This window comes from Anabrus simplex, chromosome 2, assembly GCF_040414725.1.
Source record: "Anabrus simplex isolate iqAnaSimp1 chromosome 2, ASM4041472v1, whole genome shotgun sequence".
In the NCBI taxonomy this organism is placed as follows: domain Eukaryota; kingdom Metazoa; phylum Arthropoda; class Insecta; order Orthoptera; family Tettigoniidae; genus Anabrus; species Anabrus simplex.
This window is the reverse complement of record NC_090266.1, coordinates 80884077-80901375: the sequence shown is the minus strand read 5'-3', so window position 1 is coordinate 80901375 and position 17299 is coordinate 80884077. Positions and strand designations below refer to the sequence as shown.

At 41.1% G+C, this 17299-nt stretch overlaps 1 protein-coding gene across 2 annotated transcripts in view; it reads right to left on the bottom strand.

Annotated features, from left to right (window-relative positions):
* Positions 1-17299, bottom strand: part of Galphao (G protein alpha o subunit) — a 1276387-nt gene that overhangs the window by 1016593 nt on the left and 242495 nt on the right. The gene's annotated exons all lie outside the window — the stretch shown is intronic.

Genomic DNA, 17299 nt, shown 5'->3' with positions numbered 1-17299 from the left:
AACTTTGTAAATATAACTCAAAACTGATTATTTTGACTTAGGCACATGCTGATATAGGCACTGACAAGGCGAAAGCTGCTTATGGAAGCTGCCGGTCCATGGCGTCCGCACTCCCCCTCCCCCCCCCCCCCTGTTAGATGAGCCAATTCATTAAAGAGGGCACGCACTAGCGGCTGGCGCTAACAATGGACCTTATTTGTTTCAGTAATAAACAGTTTAATACAATTTTTGTTGTAGAAAATTACGCTGAAACTCGCTCAGGTAGTGTTCGGAATTGACGGGACTCGCTCAGGTAGTGTAACTGGCAGATAGCTAATTCGCGAAAGGATTCGGAACTGGCGGGAATCGGAACTCATGGGAGGACACGGTCTTCGTGTTAGCTTCAAATTCTGAACTACACTTGCTTTGGGATGGTGGGCTAAAAATTATCATAGTGCTTTCCTCTTGCATGCTGTGAAATTTCCCAGTAGTCAGACCATTCATTCTCTGTAGACCTGTTGCTTGATTGTGGGTAGGAAATCAGAATATAGTTGCTGTTTGTAAAGGCAGTGTTCACATGCTATGGCTTCTTTCGCTAGCCGGTCTATCTCGTTCACAGTTATACAAGCGTGGCCTTTATTCCAATAAGATGTCTTCTTGGGCTGTCTTCTCAGCAATATAGTTCACAAGCAAAAAGTTTTTTTACTGCCTGTCTTAACGTCACACTAACACAACGAAGGTTTTCGGCGACGGAGGGACGGCAAGGGGCTAGGATTAGGAAGGTACCGGCCGTAGCCATAATGAATTGCCTTGTGTGAAAATGGGAAAGCACGGAAAACCATCTTCAGACCTGCCGACAGCGGGATTTGAACCTCTATCTCCTGAATACAAACTCCCAGCTACGCGACCCTAACAACAAGGCCAACTCACTCGGTAAAAATGCCTAATACATACTGATGTGTTGATAGGTCCGAACGTGTATGTTACAGCTTTTGACGGGCACATTGAGAGTCAGAAAGTATTAGATCTTACGGAAGTGACGAATTCCATAGCTAATGGCTGAATAGAAAATTTAAAAAAATCACATGGAGCAACAGCCCCGTAGGGCCTTGGCCTACCAAGCGAACGCTGCTCAGCCCGAAGGCCTGCAGATTACGAGGTGTCGTGTGATCGGCACGACGAATTCTCTCGGCCGTTATCCTTGGCTCTCTGGACCGAGGCGGTCATCTCACCGGCAGACAGCTCCTCAATCGTAATCACGTAGGCTGAGTGACGAATTCTCTCGGCCGTTATCCTTGGCTCTCTGGACCGAGGCGGTCATCTCACCGGCAGACAGCTCCTCAATCGTAATCACGTAGGCTGAGTGGACCTCGAACCAGCCCTCAGATCAAGGTAAAAGTCCCTGACCTGGCCGGTAATCGAATCCGGGGCCTCCCGGTAAGAGGCAGGCACTCTACCCCTACACTGCTGAGCCGGCTAATGGCTGAATTGAAAGCTAAAATTTCTGCCGTAACGACAGAAGTCTCTTGAGGTAAGGAGTACTTTCTCGAGATGCAGCGCAGAAGAATGCATAAAATACGTCTGTAGAGGTTTTGGTTCAGTATGTAGAGATAGGGTATTAATAGAGGCATGATTTTTTCCTATTAATTTATATTCGATTTCGCGAAAAGGAAACCATTTTTCGCGTTATTTCGCGTTATTAGAACTATAATGTAGCCGTAATCAAGATCCCGTAACTAATTACCCTTTCAACCTACATGGCCGTAGCTTTCACCTTATATGGCCATACCATTAAGGGATTTTATAGAATATTAATACGAAGAGATACTCCTATCGAAAGGACGAATCCTTGTTCTGTCTTCTGTTTCCCTTCACACACGTGACATCTATATATATAAAATAAGAGTTTTGTCTGTACATTGCTCAAAATTTAAAAAGGATGGTACTTCTGTATCAGTCATGTCCATAGTAACAAGGAAATGCATTTTTTAATTTTCCGTAATGTCTGTCTGTCTGTCTGTCTGTCTGTCTGTCTGTCTGTCTGTCTGAACACGCATCACGAGAGAACGGCTGAAGAGAATTTAATAAAAATCGGTATGTAAAGTCCGAGAATAAGTCGCTACAATCTAGGCCATAAATAATATTTTTTCACACTAAGAAAAATGGTAGTTTAGGGGAAGGCCTAAAATTTTATTCGCCAATATTTATGTTATTAGTGGTCCTATCTTAATTGAAATAGGTATGCAAAGTCGGCGAATAAGTCGCTACAATCTAGGCCATAAATAACTTCATTCACGCTGAGCGAAATGGTAGTTTAGGGGAAGGCCCAAAATTTAATTCTCGAATATTTGTGTTATTAGTGGTCTTATTGACAATTACTATATAAATAAAGTTACATAGTATAAAATTTCCGATCATATATGTCTTATACATTTTGACCTTACCGGCTATGATAACGGAGATATTCATGAATATGGATTTTTCTTGCAAAGATCATATCAGCGCCGTCACGAGAAAATGGGTTAACAGAATTTAATGAATATCGGTATGTAAAGTCGGGGAAAAAGGAACTACAGTCTACGCTATAATTAATTTTATAAGACGGCCTTATATTACAGAGTCGAAAGAAAACTGAATGTGAAGGCCTACAGTACATAAAGCTCATAACATTGATCAACAATAACACTACATTGACCATTGTTTGTTGTGATTTGCTTTGTGTCTCTGTTGCCATTCATCTCCGATAGATGGGATTACTGCTGTATAACGAGTTTTTTTAAAATCTGCTCTACGTCGCGCCGACACAGATAGAACTCATGGCGACGATGGGATACGAAAGGGCAAGGAGTGGGAAGGAAGCAGCCCCTACGTTAATTACGTTACAGCCCCAGTATTTTCCTGGTGTGAAAATTGGAGACCACGGAAAACTATCTTCAGGGCTGTCGACAGTGGAGTTCGAACCTCCCGGATCCAAGCTCACAGCTATGCGCCCCTAACCACACAGCCAACTCACCATGTCGTACCGAGTATAACAGCCTGTCTGAAAATTGGCGGGAAGTAGTTGGGGAGTTAAATAAATTTCTGATACTACTGATACGTAACAAACTGGTTCATCATAGCATTCGAGCTATTCAATTCCTACTCTGAGACACTGATTGGAATGGGCAGTGGTGAATATTTAACGGAATAATGGCAGAGAAGTGTTCACGGCTGTCTGCGGTCTGGTCATTGCAGCACTGGAACTTTGGACCGTTAGATCGGCACCGTAGTACTGTTCGTTTAAAAGTGAGAAAATGTGCGGTTTATTAATTTGATCGAGTATTTTATATAACATTGCTTTTAATCACTACATTCCTTCTGACGACTTCAGGTAGGAAAACCACAAAGACAGTATGTCTGAGAATCCCGTAGCGAAGCACGGGTACATCAGCTAGTTGGAATACATTTTCAAGATCGCTATTTTCCATGCAATTCGCTGCATTTACCCACCTTTCGGCTTCGCTTTAAACTGGCCTTGTCGCTTTAATTCGCTGTAATTCGCGAAAACAAAATCACTAATTTATTAACCAGAATCATATGATTCGTTAAGATATTTTAAAATCGCTTCGAAATATATATATATATATATATATATATATATATATATATATATTTTGCTAGTTGCTTTACGTCGCACCGACACAGACGGGTCTTACGGCGACGATGGGACAGGAAAGGGCTAGGAGTGAGAAGGAAGCGGCTGTGGCCTTAATTAAGGTACAGCCCCAGCATTTGCCTGGTGTGAAAATGGGAAACCACGGACAACCATTTTCAGGGCTGCCGACAGTGGGGTTCGAACCTACTATCTCCCGAATACTGGATACTGGCCGCACTTAAGCGACTGCAGCTATCGAGCTCGGTGAAATATTTTTGGTCGCGTCTATCGTTAATGCGAAAAAAATCATGCCTAGATATCCGTAATATTGAAAGAAGCATTCTGACAGTTGAGGGTGGAGGGAGAAGCATTCCACGGTGCTGCCACATTCCAGCATTCCGTTCTCCTTCCCCTTCCAGACCCAAAATATTCAAAATTCAGATTATGTAAAAGCATTACAGTGATCAATCAATCAATCAATCAATCAATCAATCAATCAATCAATCAATCAATCAATCAATCAATCAATCAATCAATCAATCAATCAATCAATCAATCACTCAATCACTACTGACCTGCATTTAGGGCAGTCGCCCAGGTGGCATATTCCCTATCTGTTGTTTTCCTAGCCTTTTCTTAAATTATTGCAAAGAAATTGGAAATTTATTGAACATCTCCCTTGGTAAGTTATTCCAATCCCTAACTCCCCTTCCTATAAGCGAATATTTGCCCCAATTTGTCCTCTTGAATTCCAACTTTGTCTTCATATTGTGATCTTCCCTACTTTTAAAGAAACCACTCAAAATTATTGGTCTACTAATGTCCTCCCACGCCATCTCTCCACTGACAGCTCGGAATATACCACTTAGTCGAGCAGCTCGTCTCCTTTCTCCCAAGTCTTCCCAGTCCAAACTGGGAAACATTTTTATAACGCTACTCTTTTGTCGGAAATCGCCCAGAACAAATCGAGCTGCTTTTCTTTGGATTTTTTTTCAGTTCCTGAATCAAGTAATCCCGATGAGGGTCCCATACACTGGAACCATACTCTAGTTGGGGTCTCACCAGAGACAAATATGCTCTCTCCTTTACATCCTTACTACAACCCCTAAATACAGGTATAACCAAGTGCAGAGATCTGTATCCTTTATTTACAATCATATTTATGTGATTACCCCAATGTTAACACCTAGATACTTACAATGATCCCCAAAGGGAACTTTCACCCCATCAACGCAGTAATTAAAACTGAGAGGACTACTCCTATTTTTGAAACTCAAAACCTGACTTTTATCCCCGTTTATCATCATACCATTGCCTACTGTCCATCTCACAACATTATCGAGGTCATTTTGCAGTTGCTCACAATCTTGTAACTTATTTATTACTCTGTACAGAATAACATCATCTGCAAAAAGCCTTATCTCTGATTCCACTTCTTTACACATATCATTAATATATGTATAAGAAAGCCAAGGTCCAATAATACTGCCTTGAGGAATTCCTCTCTTAGTTATTACAGGGTCAGATAAAGCTTCGCCTACTCTAATCCTCTGAGTTCTATTTTCTAGAAACAGAGCCACCCATTCAGTCACTCTTTTGTCAAGTCCAATTGCACTCATTTTTGCCAGTAGTCTCCCATGATCTACCCTATCAAATGCCTTAGACAGGTCAATCGCGATGCAGTCCAATTGACCTGAATCCAGGACATCTGCTATATCTTGCTGGAATCCTACAAGTTGGGCTTCAATGGATTAACCTTTCCTAAACCCAAACTGCCTTCTATCAAACCAGTTCTTAATTTCGCAAAAATGTCTTATATAATGGAAAGCGTACGCTGATAGGAAGCTCCATAACGTGAAAGAAAAATAAATTGTTGAAACGACCCAAATCCATGTCAGACAAGGCGTTGAAAATCACGTTTCATTCCAATAAGTACCAAATCCCTCCGGGATGAAATGGCCATAACATAACATATCCATACAGCCAATGAGGAGCCATTTCCGGGGCATGTGACTATTAGAAACAGAACACTTCGTTTAATTTGCATTGTTGTGTTCGAGTACTGCTACTTGCTTAACGTCTCACAAACATATCGAAGGTTTCCGGCAACGGAAGGATGGGAAAGGGCTAGGATTGGGAAGGTAGCGGCCGTGGCCTTAAGGTTCAGATTTTGCCTGGTGTGAAAATAGGAAACCATCCTCTAGGTTGCCGACGGTGGAATTCGAACCCACTATCTCCCGAATGCAAGCTCACAGCTGCAAGACCCTCACTGTACTGGCAACGTGTTCGGTTGTGTTCGATGATTCCATTTAATAATATTTAACTAATCTGTGTCTTTACTATAGTGATGATGATGATTGTTGTTTAAAGGGGCCTAACATTTAACGTCATCGGGCCGCCTTCACTGTAAATAAGTATGATCAATCTTTCTTAATCTGCTTAACCTCCACGGTTGGTTTTTCCCTCGGATTCAGCCAGGGTTCCCACCTCTACCACCTCAAGGGCAGTGTCTTGGAGCGTGAGACTTTGGGTCGGGGAAAACAACTGGGAAAGAGGACCAGTACCTCAGCTGATATGGTGAACACGGGCCTTGTGAGAGATGGCAAGACTGGAAGTGATAGACAAGGGAGAGGGAAGGAAGCGGCCGTGGCCTTAAGTTAGGTACCATCCCGGCATTTGCCTGGAGGAGAAGTGGGAATCCACGGAAAACCACTTCGAGGATGGCTGAGGTGGGAATCGAAACCCCTCTACTCAGCTGACCTCCTGAGGCTGTGTGGACCCCGTTCCAGCCCTCATACCACGTTTCAAGTTTCGTGGCAGAGCTGGGAATCGAACCCCGAACATCACGGGTTGGCAGCTAATCACATTAACCACTACACCACAGAGGCGGACAAGTATTATTATTGTATATTTAAATACAGTCAGTTTTCTGCTGACTGCAGTGAAATTTATGACTTTCAGATGCAAGTATTTGGCGTTTCAGTGCCAATTAGTACCAAATCCACCCATTTTCCTTACATAACTCAAATTGCAAACGTTTTAACAGAACTACTTTGCACAGTAATGCACTTATTCTATCTGAACATTATAAAAGTGCCAACAAGAATTTTCAGTTGAAAATTTTTACTCTGAGCGTTTTTGCTCTCTCCCGTAAAATTTTACTTTTGGAGATGGTACCTTTGGGAAATAAGCTTCTCTTATCGTTCCTAGAAGCTTGTGTATTTAATTTTGTTACATCCAGACTTTACTTGACCTACGTTACCTTCCAGTTTCTCTTACTGGAATACTAAATCGATCTATGATTTTATGTTAAGTATAATTTAATTATTATTCGAGGTTTCAAGCTCAATACCAAGAATTGGTACCGTTGTCATAATCGTTTCGGAAGATCAGTAGCAGGATATATGCCTACTATAGCAGGGACTAACTTTTCATGCATCTTTCCACGAAGTTTGTAAATAAAATCTTTACCTATATAGGCATTCAGAATGTTATATTTGACGAATCTCTATGACAGTAAAATAGGATAAATTAGATACAGCCGTACCTGACTTTTCTCTTTACTTTATTTTCTTTCTTTCTTAATCTGTTTACCCTCCACGGTTGGTTTTTCTCTTGGATTCAGTTGGGGATCCCACCTCTACCGCCTCAAGGGCGTTTCCCGGAGCGTGAGACTTTGGGTCGGGGGATACAGCTGTGGAGGAGGATCAGTACCTCGCCCAGGCGGCTTCACGTTACCTTCCAGGGGCCTTGGGAGGATGGGAAGATTGGAAGGGATAGACAAGGAAGAGGGAAAGAAGCGGCCGTGGCCTTAAGTTAGGTTCCATCCTGGCATTTGCCTGGATGAGAAGTAGGAAACCACTGATGGCTGAGGTGGGAATCGAACCCACCTCTACTCAGGTGACCTCCAGTTCCAGCCCTCGTACCACTTTTCAAATTTTGCGGCAGAGCCGGGAATCGAACCCGGGCCTCCGGGGGTGTCAGCTAATCAGGCTAACCACTACACCAGGGAAGCGGACTTCTTTATTTTATATTTTTTAAAGTACAGTAATACAGTATACCTTTACTTCTATAGCTCTACAGATTTCTCCTTCTAGATTGTAATAGAAGAAACATAACAAAAAAAACATAAAAAGGTATATAAACGTCAAGCCTGAGTTGAATCATCGTGTCTGGTCATCCAACTCTAGTCTCAGAAGCCATGACCTAACACAATGCTCGTATCATTATTATTAGACTGCTAATATCCGCATCATACAGCACATACATCGAGTCGAATGCTGACGGTAAGTAACAGCACCGGTCTATGGACTGCTTTTGTAGTCCACCGAAGACGATATTCTTCAAGCGTATTTGCTTTCCCTGGCGCAGGGCGAAAGGTAATCAGTAATCACATAATCACATAAATGGGATTGTAAATAAAGGGTACCGATCTCTGCACATGGTTATGAGGGTGTTTAGGGGTTGTAGTAAGGATGTAAAGGAGAGTGCATATAAGTCTCTGGTAAGACCCCAACTAGAGTATGGTTCCAGTGTATGGGACCCTCACCAGGATTACCTGATTCAAGAACTGGAAAAAATCCAAAGAAAAGCAGCTCGATTTGTTCTGGGTGATTTCCGACAAAAGAGTAGCGTTACAAAAATGTTGCAATGTTTGGGTTGGGAAGAATTGAGAGAAAGAAGAAGAGCTGCTCGACTAAGTGGTATGTTCCGAGCTGTCAGCGGAGAGATGGCGTGGAATGACATTACTAGACGAATAGGTTTGAATGGCGTCTATAAAAGTAGGAAAGATCACAATATGAAGATAAAGTTGGAATTCAAGAGGACAAACTGGGGCAAATATTCATTTATAGGAAGGGGAGTTAGGGATTGGAATAACTTACCAAGGGAGATATTCAATAAATTTCCAATTTCTTTGAAATCATTTCGGAAAAGGCTAGGAAAGCAACAGATAGGGAATCTGCCACCTGGGCGACTGCCCTAAATGCAGATCAGTATTGATTGATTGAAGGTGGACAAGGATGTGTATTCTAGAGCAGCGGTATTCAACATTTTGGTTGGCGGTTGAAGATGGTGGTGTAATGTTTAGGGCTGGGATTATGCATGGCCCTCGTACACCTTCGATACCAATTCGAGGGACGTTAACCGCCAAGCGGTATACTGATAGAACTCTTCGATCATTTGTACAACTCTGTAGGGTTTGAGTATAGTGCTGATTTCATTTTCGTCGATGACAATTCTCGCCCTCATCGGGTGCATCAGTGAGGAACTTCTTGAGAGGGGCGTATATTCATATCAACCACATGAATTGGCCAATCGGCCGACTGGTTCACCGGACATGAACTGTTCGGGACAAGTTGGACACGGCTCTTTTTCATCATCCACAACCTCCACAGACACTCCGGATCTTATTAGTTACCCAGATGGAATGGAACCGTCTTCCTCAATTTGACGTCAATGTACTGATAGCAAGCATGCCAGAGAGCGTCAGAGACATGATCACGAAAGTAAGGCAGAGCTAAAAAAAACAAACACATTTTTACCTCTTCGTTATTAATGTTTATTTGCGCAAGATACTGGAACAAAAACATCTGAGTTTGTAGAAATTTACTTTTCCAACAGTAGTGTGTCTCTGTAAACAACATTCAGTAACTGCATTCCATCCTTCATATTTCAAACCTGTTTGCGGTGTGTAGTTTTCTACGTTACATCAGGTAATGCTGGCGCTACACCATAATTAAGGCCATGCTCACTACCTGCCCAGCCGGGCCGAGTGGCTCAGACTGCTGAGGCGCTTGCCTTCTGACCCCAACTTGGCAGGGTCGATCCTGGCTTAGTTCGGTGGTATTTGAAGGTTCTCAAATATGTCAGGCCTCGTGTCGGTAGATTTACTGCTACGTAAAACAACAACTGCGGGATTAAATTCCAGCACGGCGCCATCTCCGAAAACGGTAAAAGTAGTTAGCGGGACGTAAAGCCAATATTATTATTATTATTATTATTATTATTATTATTATTATTATTATTACGGGGTTACCCGTGGACTAGCAGAGGTTAAACAAGGTGCCGGGGTGAATGGGTCTAACTACAAAATCAAAGTTAATTTAAAACTTTAACAAAGGTTATATTTTTTAAATTTCAACAATCAAAAACAACAACACTTTAACAACTTTTCACTAGGTGAGATAACAATAACATACCAGGTACCATGACAAAGGTTATACAAGGCAAGTACATCCAAAATTTAGTGACAGTTTAGTAACCCGGGCTTCCAGTCCCTCGCTGTACGTTTCCTGAGCTCTCAGCTCGACCTTACAAAAGATTACTATTTTACACAAGGGCAGAAAACCCCTAGTCCCCGGAGCACTTGCTCCCAACTTCAAATATCAAGACTCACAGAGGCACTTTTACAACACTTGAAAAGAGCTGACACGCTCTCAGTTTTTCGAGCCTATTTAAGGCAATATCAGAACCTTACAATTACTTGCCATCAAGGCATAACTTACAAAAATGAAACAGGGGTATCTTGTACCCAACCTACTGGGCCTTCATGTGAAAGAAATAACAGTTAAACAAATGGCCCGAACACAAAATGAAAGGAGGCGAATACTTGCACTCCTCGATGTGACTTCTTAAAACTAGGCCGATGAAACAGGGGCTGTTCCCAAACTAGTGTGGTGACTCGTATAAGAATAAATTAAGACATTACGGAAAGGAAGAAAACCAGTTACAAAACGTAGTCACCTCAAACCAAAGTGAAGGGGAGCTCGAGAGGGTAGGTCACTCTCTATCCCCGATTTACAGTTAAAGATTTTACGAAGTTTTTACATAAGCCAGCAGAAAATTACATTTTACAGAAGTAGGTTACATATTAAAGTTTCGGACCGATCGCTCGGGTTAAACTGCGGAGCTAGCAAGAAATAAGGATGTTAAACGGCCATTACCTTGCTGAAGAACTGCTGCCTGATGAAAGAGGCACCTTCCGCCTCCTGCTTCACATACACACACTTAGTTAGATATTGATCAAATGGCCAAGACGCGTGGAAATCCGCAGTTTATAAACCCTCGGGGAAGGTTCGAGACCTTTCATGAATTATCAAGCCACACCCTCTCAATTTTATTGTACCATACAACATTTACACTCAAAGTCGAAGAAGAAATCCAGGATTGGTCGGAAATTAATTACAAAATTTAGCGATTGGCTGGATTCAAAACTGGCGGAAAGAAGAGATACATATTGCCAACCCACAAATTAATGAACGAAATTTAGTAAAGAAAAAACTTATGAATACAAAATTTCTTCAAAAAAAGTTTCTTCACTTCGCACCAGGGTGCATGATGATAGTTTTTCTAGCAGTGACATCTATGAGAGAATGTCCACACTTCTTGATCAATGGAAAACAAAACAAGTTGAAATTCACACAGTCCTGGAAACTTCACAATCACAAAATTAAGGTAGTGACATCTTCTGAGTAAAAGTTTAAGGAGGTCTAGTTCCAAGTTCAGTGTTTCTCCTGTAGAGTACAGTAGTTCTAATTGGCGCAAGATTTAAATGTGCGGCGTAGAGGTGTACCTCCCGGTAAAATTATTATTATTATTATTATTATTATTATTATTATTATTATTATTATTATTATTATTATTATTATTATTATTATTATTATTATTATTATTATTATTATTATTTACCACCTGCCCAATCGCTGGAAAGCTACGTGTTAGAACGACGTTAAGCTGCTAGGAAAGGAAGACAATTATTTTTACGTTACCTTTTTGGAAATTATTCAAAAACGTATTCTACTTTCAGATAAATTGAAATGAGATGGCGTATGGCTTTTAGTGCCTGGAGTGTCCGAGGACATGTTCAGCTCGCCGGATGCAGATCTTTTGATTTGACGCCCATATGCGACCTGCGCGTCGTGATGAGGATGAAATGATGATGAAGACGACGCATACACCCGGTCCCTGTGTCGGCGAAATTAACCACTTATGGTTAAATTTTCCGACCCCGCCGGAAATCGAACCCGGGACTCCTGTTACCAAAGGCCAGCACGCTAACCATTTAGCCATGGAGCCGGTCTCAGATAAATTAAAAGCGATTAACAACTACTGCGAATTCCAGGCATTTCGGTTTTCGCCGCATCTTCCCCAAGAATGACATTTTATTACGCGTAGCGGAATTCGCCTTCAGTTGCTAACACAGACAGTGGCGGCACCAAGTAGTAACAGCAGAAGCATTAGGGAATTCCCCGAGAGACATGGGTAGTTCAGAACAGAGGATGAAATATACTTTTCAATCTCGGACCCATATTGTGCAATGCTTGCCTGAGAGATAATGGCTGCTATCAGTAAATGCACTTGACGTGGCAGATGTTCAGCAAGGAACGCTCTTTATCACCGTTCAAACATGGCCGCAACTTTTGCGCTACCACTCCTGGGTCTAACTAGCAAGTCTTCAATACGTTGAACTCCAGCCACCACGTAATGATATGCATAGTTCCTATTAACTTGTAACTTCCATCCTTCTCCATTCGGAGTGGGGTTCGAATCCACAATCTCCCGAATGCAAGCTGACAGTTACATGACCCAAACCGTGGGAAATATTAGATTATTATTTGAAGGGTGGGTGATCAGTGTCTCATGTTACAATGTTGTATGTCGCTTGAATGGCATCTGGGTAAAAGTGATAAGTCGAAATTTAATAAATTTAAGGTGGTTGTGAGAAGTAAAAGCTTTTTTTTTGCTGGACCACTGAGCTAAATCTCGGAATTCCTGGTGTAATTCGCTTAGACGTTATCAATCGGTCAAACGTGCGCAGGTAGTACAAATACATAATCTTGCCACAGTCGGCATTCGCATTAATTTGTTTAGATATTCATGTACATCGGGAATTTCCAAATTCCAAGTTTCTTGTGCTTAACATAAGATTTTGACATGTAATGTAGATATACTGGTACTCATTTAAAAAATCACCCACTTTACCAATTCTTTCCAGCCCCTTAACTGGATTTTCTGAAAAAAAATAAATAAATACGTGTTTCATTATTTTTAAAGGAGATTCCAAATACCAGTTTTCATGTCTGTACGTCTGTAACACCGTCAGTTTGTGAGATAACTGTATACACATAAGAATAATTCAACTTCTTCTTCTTGACTTCTTTCCGCCACTCTCCCGCCTTAAGTGGACTTTCCGAAAAAAAAAAAAAACGCGTTTCTTTATTTTGAAAGGAAATTCAAAATACCAACTTTCACGTCTGTAACGGCTTCAGTTCTTAAGATAAAATAAACGCATAAACATATTTCAAATCCTTACTTATTTTCAACCCCACACCCCTTCGTCAATTTTCAGAAAAAAACAAACGTGTTTCTTTATTTTTAAAGGAGATTCCAAATACCAATTTTCACGTCTGTAACATCTTCAGTTTTTGAGATATAAGTATCCTCATAAAAGTAATTTAACTACTTTTCCACCCCCTTTCCTACCCGTTCAGTTGATTCACCCCTCTCCAAAAGTGCGTGTTTCTTTATTTTAAGAAGAGATTCCAAATACCAATTTTCACGTCTTTATCATATTTAGTTTTTGAGATATAAGTATCCCTCACACAAAGATTCCACTAATATTTCAAATCATTCACCCCCCTTAAGTGGATTTTCCGAAGACAAAAGAACATATGCTTCTTTTGTTTGAAAGAAGATTCCAAATACAAATGTTCATGTCTCTAACATCTTCATTTTCCGAGATATAAGTATCCTCATAAAAAGTATTCAACTCCTTTTTCAGCCCAGCCCGTAAGTTGATTTCCCCCCCCTCCAAAAATGCGTGTCTTCTTATTTTTAAGGTGATTCCAAACACAAATTTTCACGTGTGTAAACTTAGGTTTGTTTTGAGATTTAAGATTTTCCATAAAAATAATTACATTTTTCACTTCCTATCACCCTCCCCCTTAAGTAAATTTTCCGAAATACAAAAAGACTTGTTTCTTTGTTTATAAAGGAGCTTCCAAATGCCCATTATCACGACTATAACATCTTCAGTTTTGAGATATGGGTATCCTAATAAAAAAGATTAAACTCCTTTTTCACTGCCCCCTCCTAAGTTGATTTCCCCCCCCAAATGCGTGTTTCTTTATTTTTAAAGAAGATTCCAAATACTCATGTTCACGTCTGTAACATCTTCAGTTTTTAAGATATAAGTATCCTCATACAAAGTATTCAACTAATTTTTCAATTAATTCACTCCCTAAAGTGGATTTTCCAAAGACAAAAGATTACGTGTTTCCTTATTTTTAAAGGACATTCCAAATACCAATTTTCACGTCTGCAACCTGGTAAGTTTTTGAGATATATTTTAGATAGGCTAATTTTCAAAATTCACCCCCTTTTTCAGTTCCCCTTAAGTTAATTTTCCGAAAAAAATATGTTTCTTTAATTTTACAGGAAATTTCAAATATCGGTTTTCAAATCTGTAATATGTTACGTGTCGGAGATTTATATTTGGCCAGGAAAGTCAAACTCGTTCTTAAGAGCCAGTACACATGGCATAGGGCGTTTGGTACTCAAGACAGCGGTCCCCTTAGGTGCACTGATTAACATAACAGTCCGCTGGGCCGATATTCTGGAACCCGCCAACATCAGAGCACGAACGCCCTTAAATAAAAACGAAATATTGTGTTGTGAGCTTAAGCGTTAAGACGAAGCTTTTTATGTTGCCAAGAATATGAAGCAGGGCAATAAAATGTCGATTGGCATCCACAGATATTTTTGTAACGCTACTCCTTTGTCGGAAATCACCCAGAACAATCGAGCTGCTTTTCTTTGGATTTTTTTCCATTTCTTGAATCAAGTAATCCTGGTGAGGGTCCCATACACAGGAACCCTACTCTATTTGGGGGCTTACCAGAGACACATCCTTAGTACAACCCCTAAACACCATCATAACCATGTGCAGAGATCTTTGCCCTTTATTTACAAATCCCATTTATGTGATTACCCCTATGAAGATCTTTCCTTAACATCTAGGTACTTAAAGTGATACCCATAAGGAACTTTCACCCCATCAACGCAGTGACTAAAACTGAGAGGAATTTTCCTATTTGTGAAACTCTTAATATTGTCTTTTTATATAATTTTGGTTCCGTGTAATATCGTTGCTATAGACTACAGTGTCGTCTTCATCATCATTTCATCCTCATCACGACGTCCGCCTCCGTAGCGTAACGGTTAGTGTTATTAGCTGCCGTCCTTGGGGGCCCGGGTTCGATTCCCGGTACTGCCAGAAATTTAAGAATGGCAGGAGGGCTGGTATGTGGTTGAAATGGTACATGCAGCTTACCTCCATTGGGGGTGTGCCTGACAAGAGCTGCACCACCTCAGGATGAGGACACGAGTTTACTTTACTTTACTTTACTCATCACGACACGCAGGTCGCCTACGGGTGTCAAATCAAAAGACCTGCATCTGGTGAGCCGAACTTGTCCTCGGGCACTCCCGGCACTTAAAAGCCATACGTCATTTCATTTCACAGTTCTAAGTACATATTGTTATCAAAATATCTCCCAGTTGTACCATCTCACATTATCGAGGTCACTGGTTCATCAGCAAGCAGGCGACATTGTGTCGTCTGCCGTTTCTCATTAGCGAGTTTTGTTTAACAAATTATGTATAACGGTTCGTTCCAGTGACCAGCGGTAAGTCACATCAAAGGAAAATGTTGCCCTTCTTTGGGAAAAGACGAAATATTTCAGTTATATAAATCGAATAAAACCTACCCGCAGAAGCAGGGTACTATTTGACCTAATACAGTAAAGAATGACTAGTATGAATGGACCATCTGTCGCCGATTATGACACAACAGAACCCATTCTGAACTGGTTTCTCATGAAATCACGCCGGCCTCGCTACACGCAGTAGATCAAGTAATACAAGTGGACCTGTAGAATTTCTGGTGAGCCTCTAAATACTCTGTGCTTATTTAAACACCTGTCATACGAAACAGTTCATAAATTTTAAGTGAATTTTCGAGTGACTGTTCGCTGAATGGTTAGCGTTGAGGCCTTCGGCTCAGGCGGTCCCGGGGTCATTTCCCAGCCAGATCGAGAATTTTAATCGTGTCTGATTAATTCTTCTGGCTCGGGGACTGAGTGTTAGCGTTTGTCCCAAATCTTTTCTCTTCGTATTATACAACACACCGTAGAAACACACAATAGTGATGATATACTTCCACATAGGGTTGTGTCAAGAAGGGCATTCGGCCGTTAAACAGCTAATTACACATTTGCGACTCGGTCGCACCCGCCACACCGAATGTGTGCGAAAAGCGGAAGTAGTAGTAGTAGGATAATAATAATAATAATAATAATAATAATAATAAGTAGAAGAATAAGAAGAATTGTACATACATGCATATATACATACATTATCATTATAGACTGTTATGCCTTTCAGCGTTCAGTCTGCAAGCCTCTGTGAATTTACTAAACGTCGCCACAATCCGCGATTTGCAACTAGTGTTGTGGCCTCATTCAGTTCAATACCTATTATCTTTAAATCGTTAGAAACCGAGTCTAACCATCGTCGTCTTGGTCTACCTCTACTTCTCTTACCCTCCATAGCAGAGTCCATTATTCTCCTGGGCTATCCTCCTCCATTCGCCTCACATGACCCCACCACCGAAGCCCGTTTATGCGTACAGATTCATCCATTGAGTTCATTCCTAAAAGCCTTTATCTCCTCATTCCGAGTACCCTCCTGCCATTGTTCCCACCTATTTGTACCAGCAATCATTCTTGCTACTTTCATGTCTGTTACTTCTAACTTATGAATAAGATATCCTGAGTCCACCCAGCTTTCGCTCCCGTAAAGCAAAGTTGGTCTGAAAACAGACCGATGTAAAGATAGTTTCGTCTGGGAGCTGACTTCCTTCTTACAGAATACTGCTGATCGCAACTGCGAGCTCACTGCATTAGCTTTACTACACCTTGATTCAATCTCACTTACTATATTACCATCCTGGGAGAACACACAACCTAAATACCTGAAATTATCGACCTGTTCTAGCTTTGTATCACCCATCTGACATTCAATTCTGTTGAATTTCTTACCTACTGACATCAATTTCGTCTTCGAGAGGCTAATATTCATACCATACTCATTGCACCTATTTTCAAGTTCCAAGATATTAGACTGCAGGCTTTCGGCACAATCTGCCATTAAGACCAAGTCGTCAGCATTGGCCAGACTGCTTACTACATTTCTACCTAACAGAATCCCTCCCTGCCATTTATACCTTTCAGCAGATGATCCATGTAAACTACGAACAGCAAAGGTGAAAGATTACAGCCTTGTCTAACCCCTGTAAGTACCCTGAACAAAGAACTCATCCTACCATCAATTCTCACCGAAGCCCAATTGACAACATAAATGCCTTTGATTGATTTTAATAATCTACCTTTAATTCCATACTCCCTCAGCATGGCGAACATCTTTTCCCTCAGTACCTTGTCATATGCTTTCTCTAGATCTACGAAACATAAACACAACTGACTATTCCTCTCGTAGCATCTTTCAATTACCTGGCGCATACTGAAAATCTGATCCTGACAGCCTCTCTGTGGTCTGAAACCACACTGGTTTTCATCCAACTTCCTCTCAACGACTGACCGCACCCTCCCTTCCAAAATGCCAGTG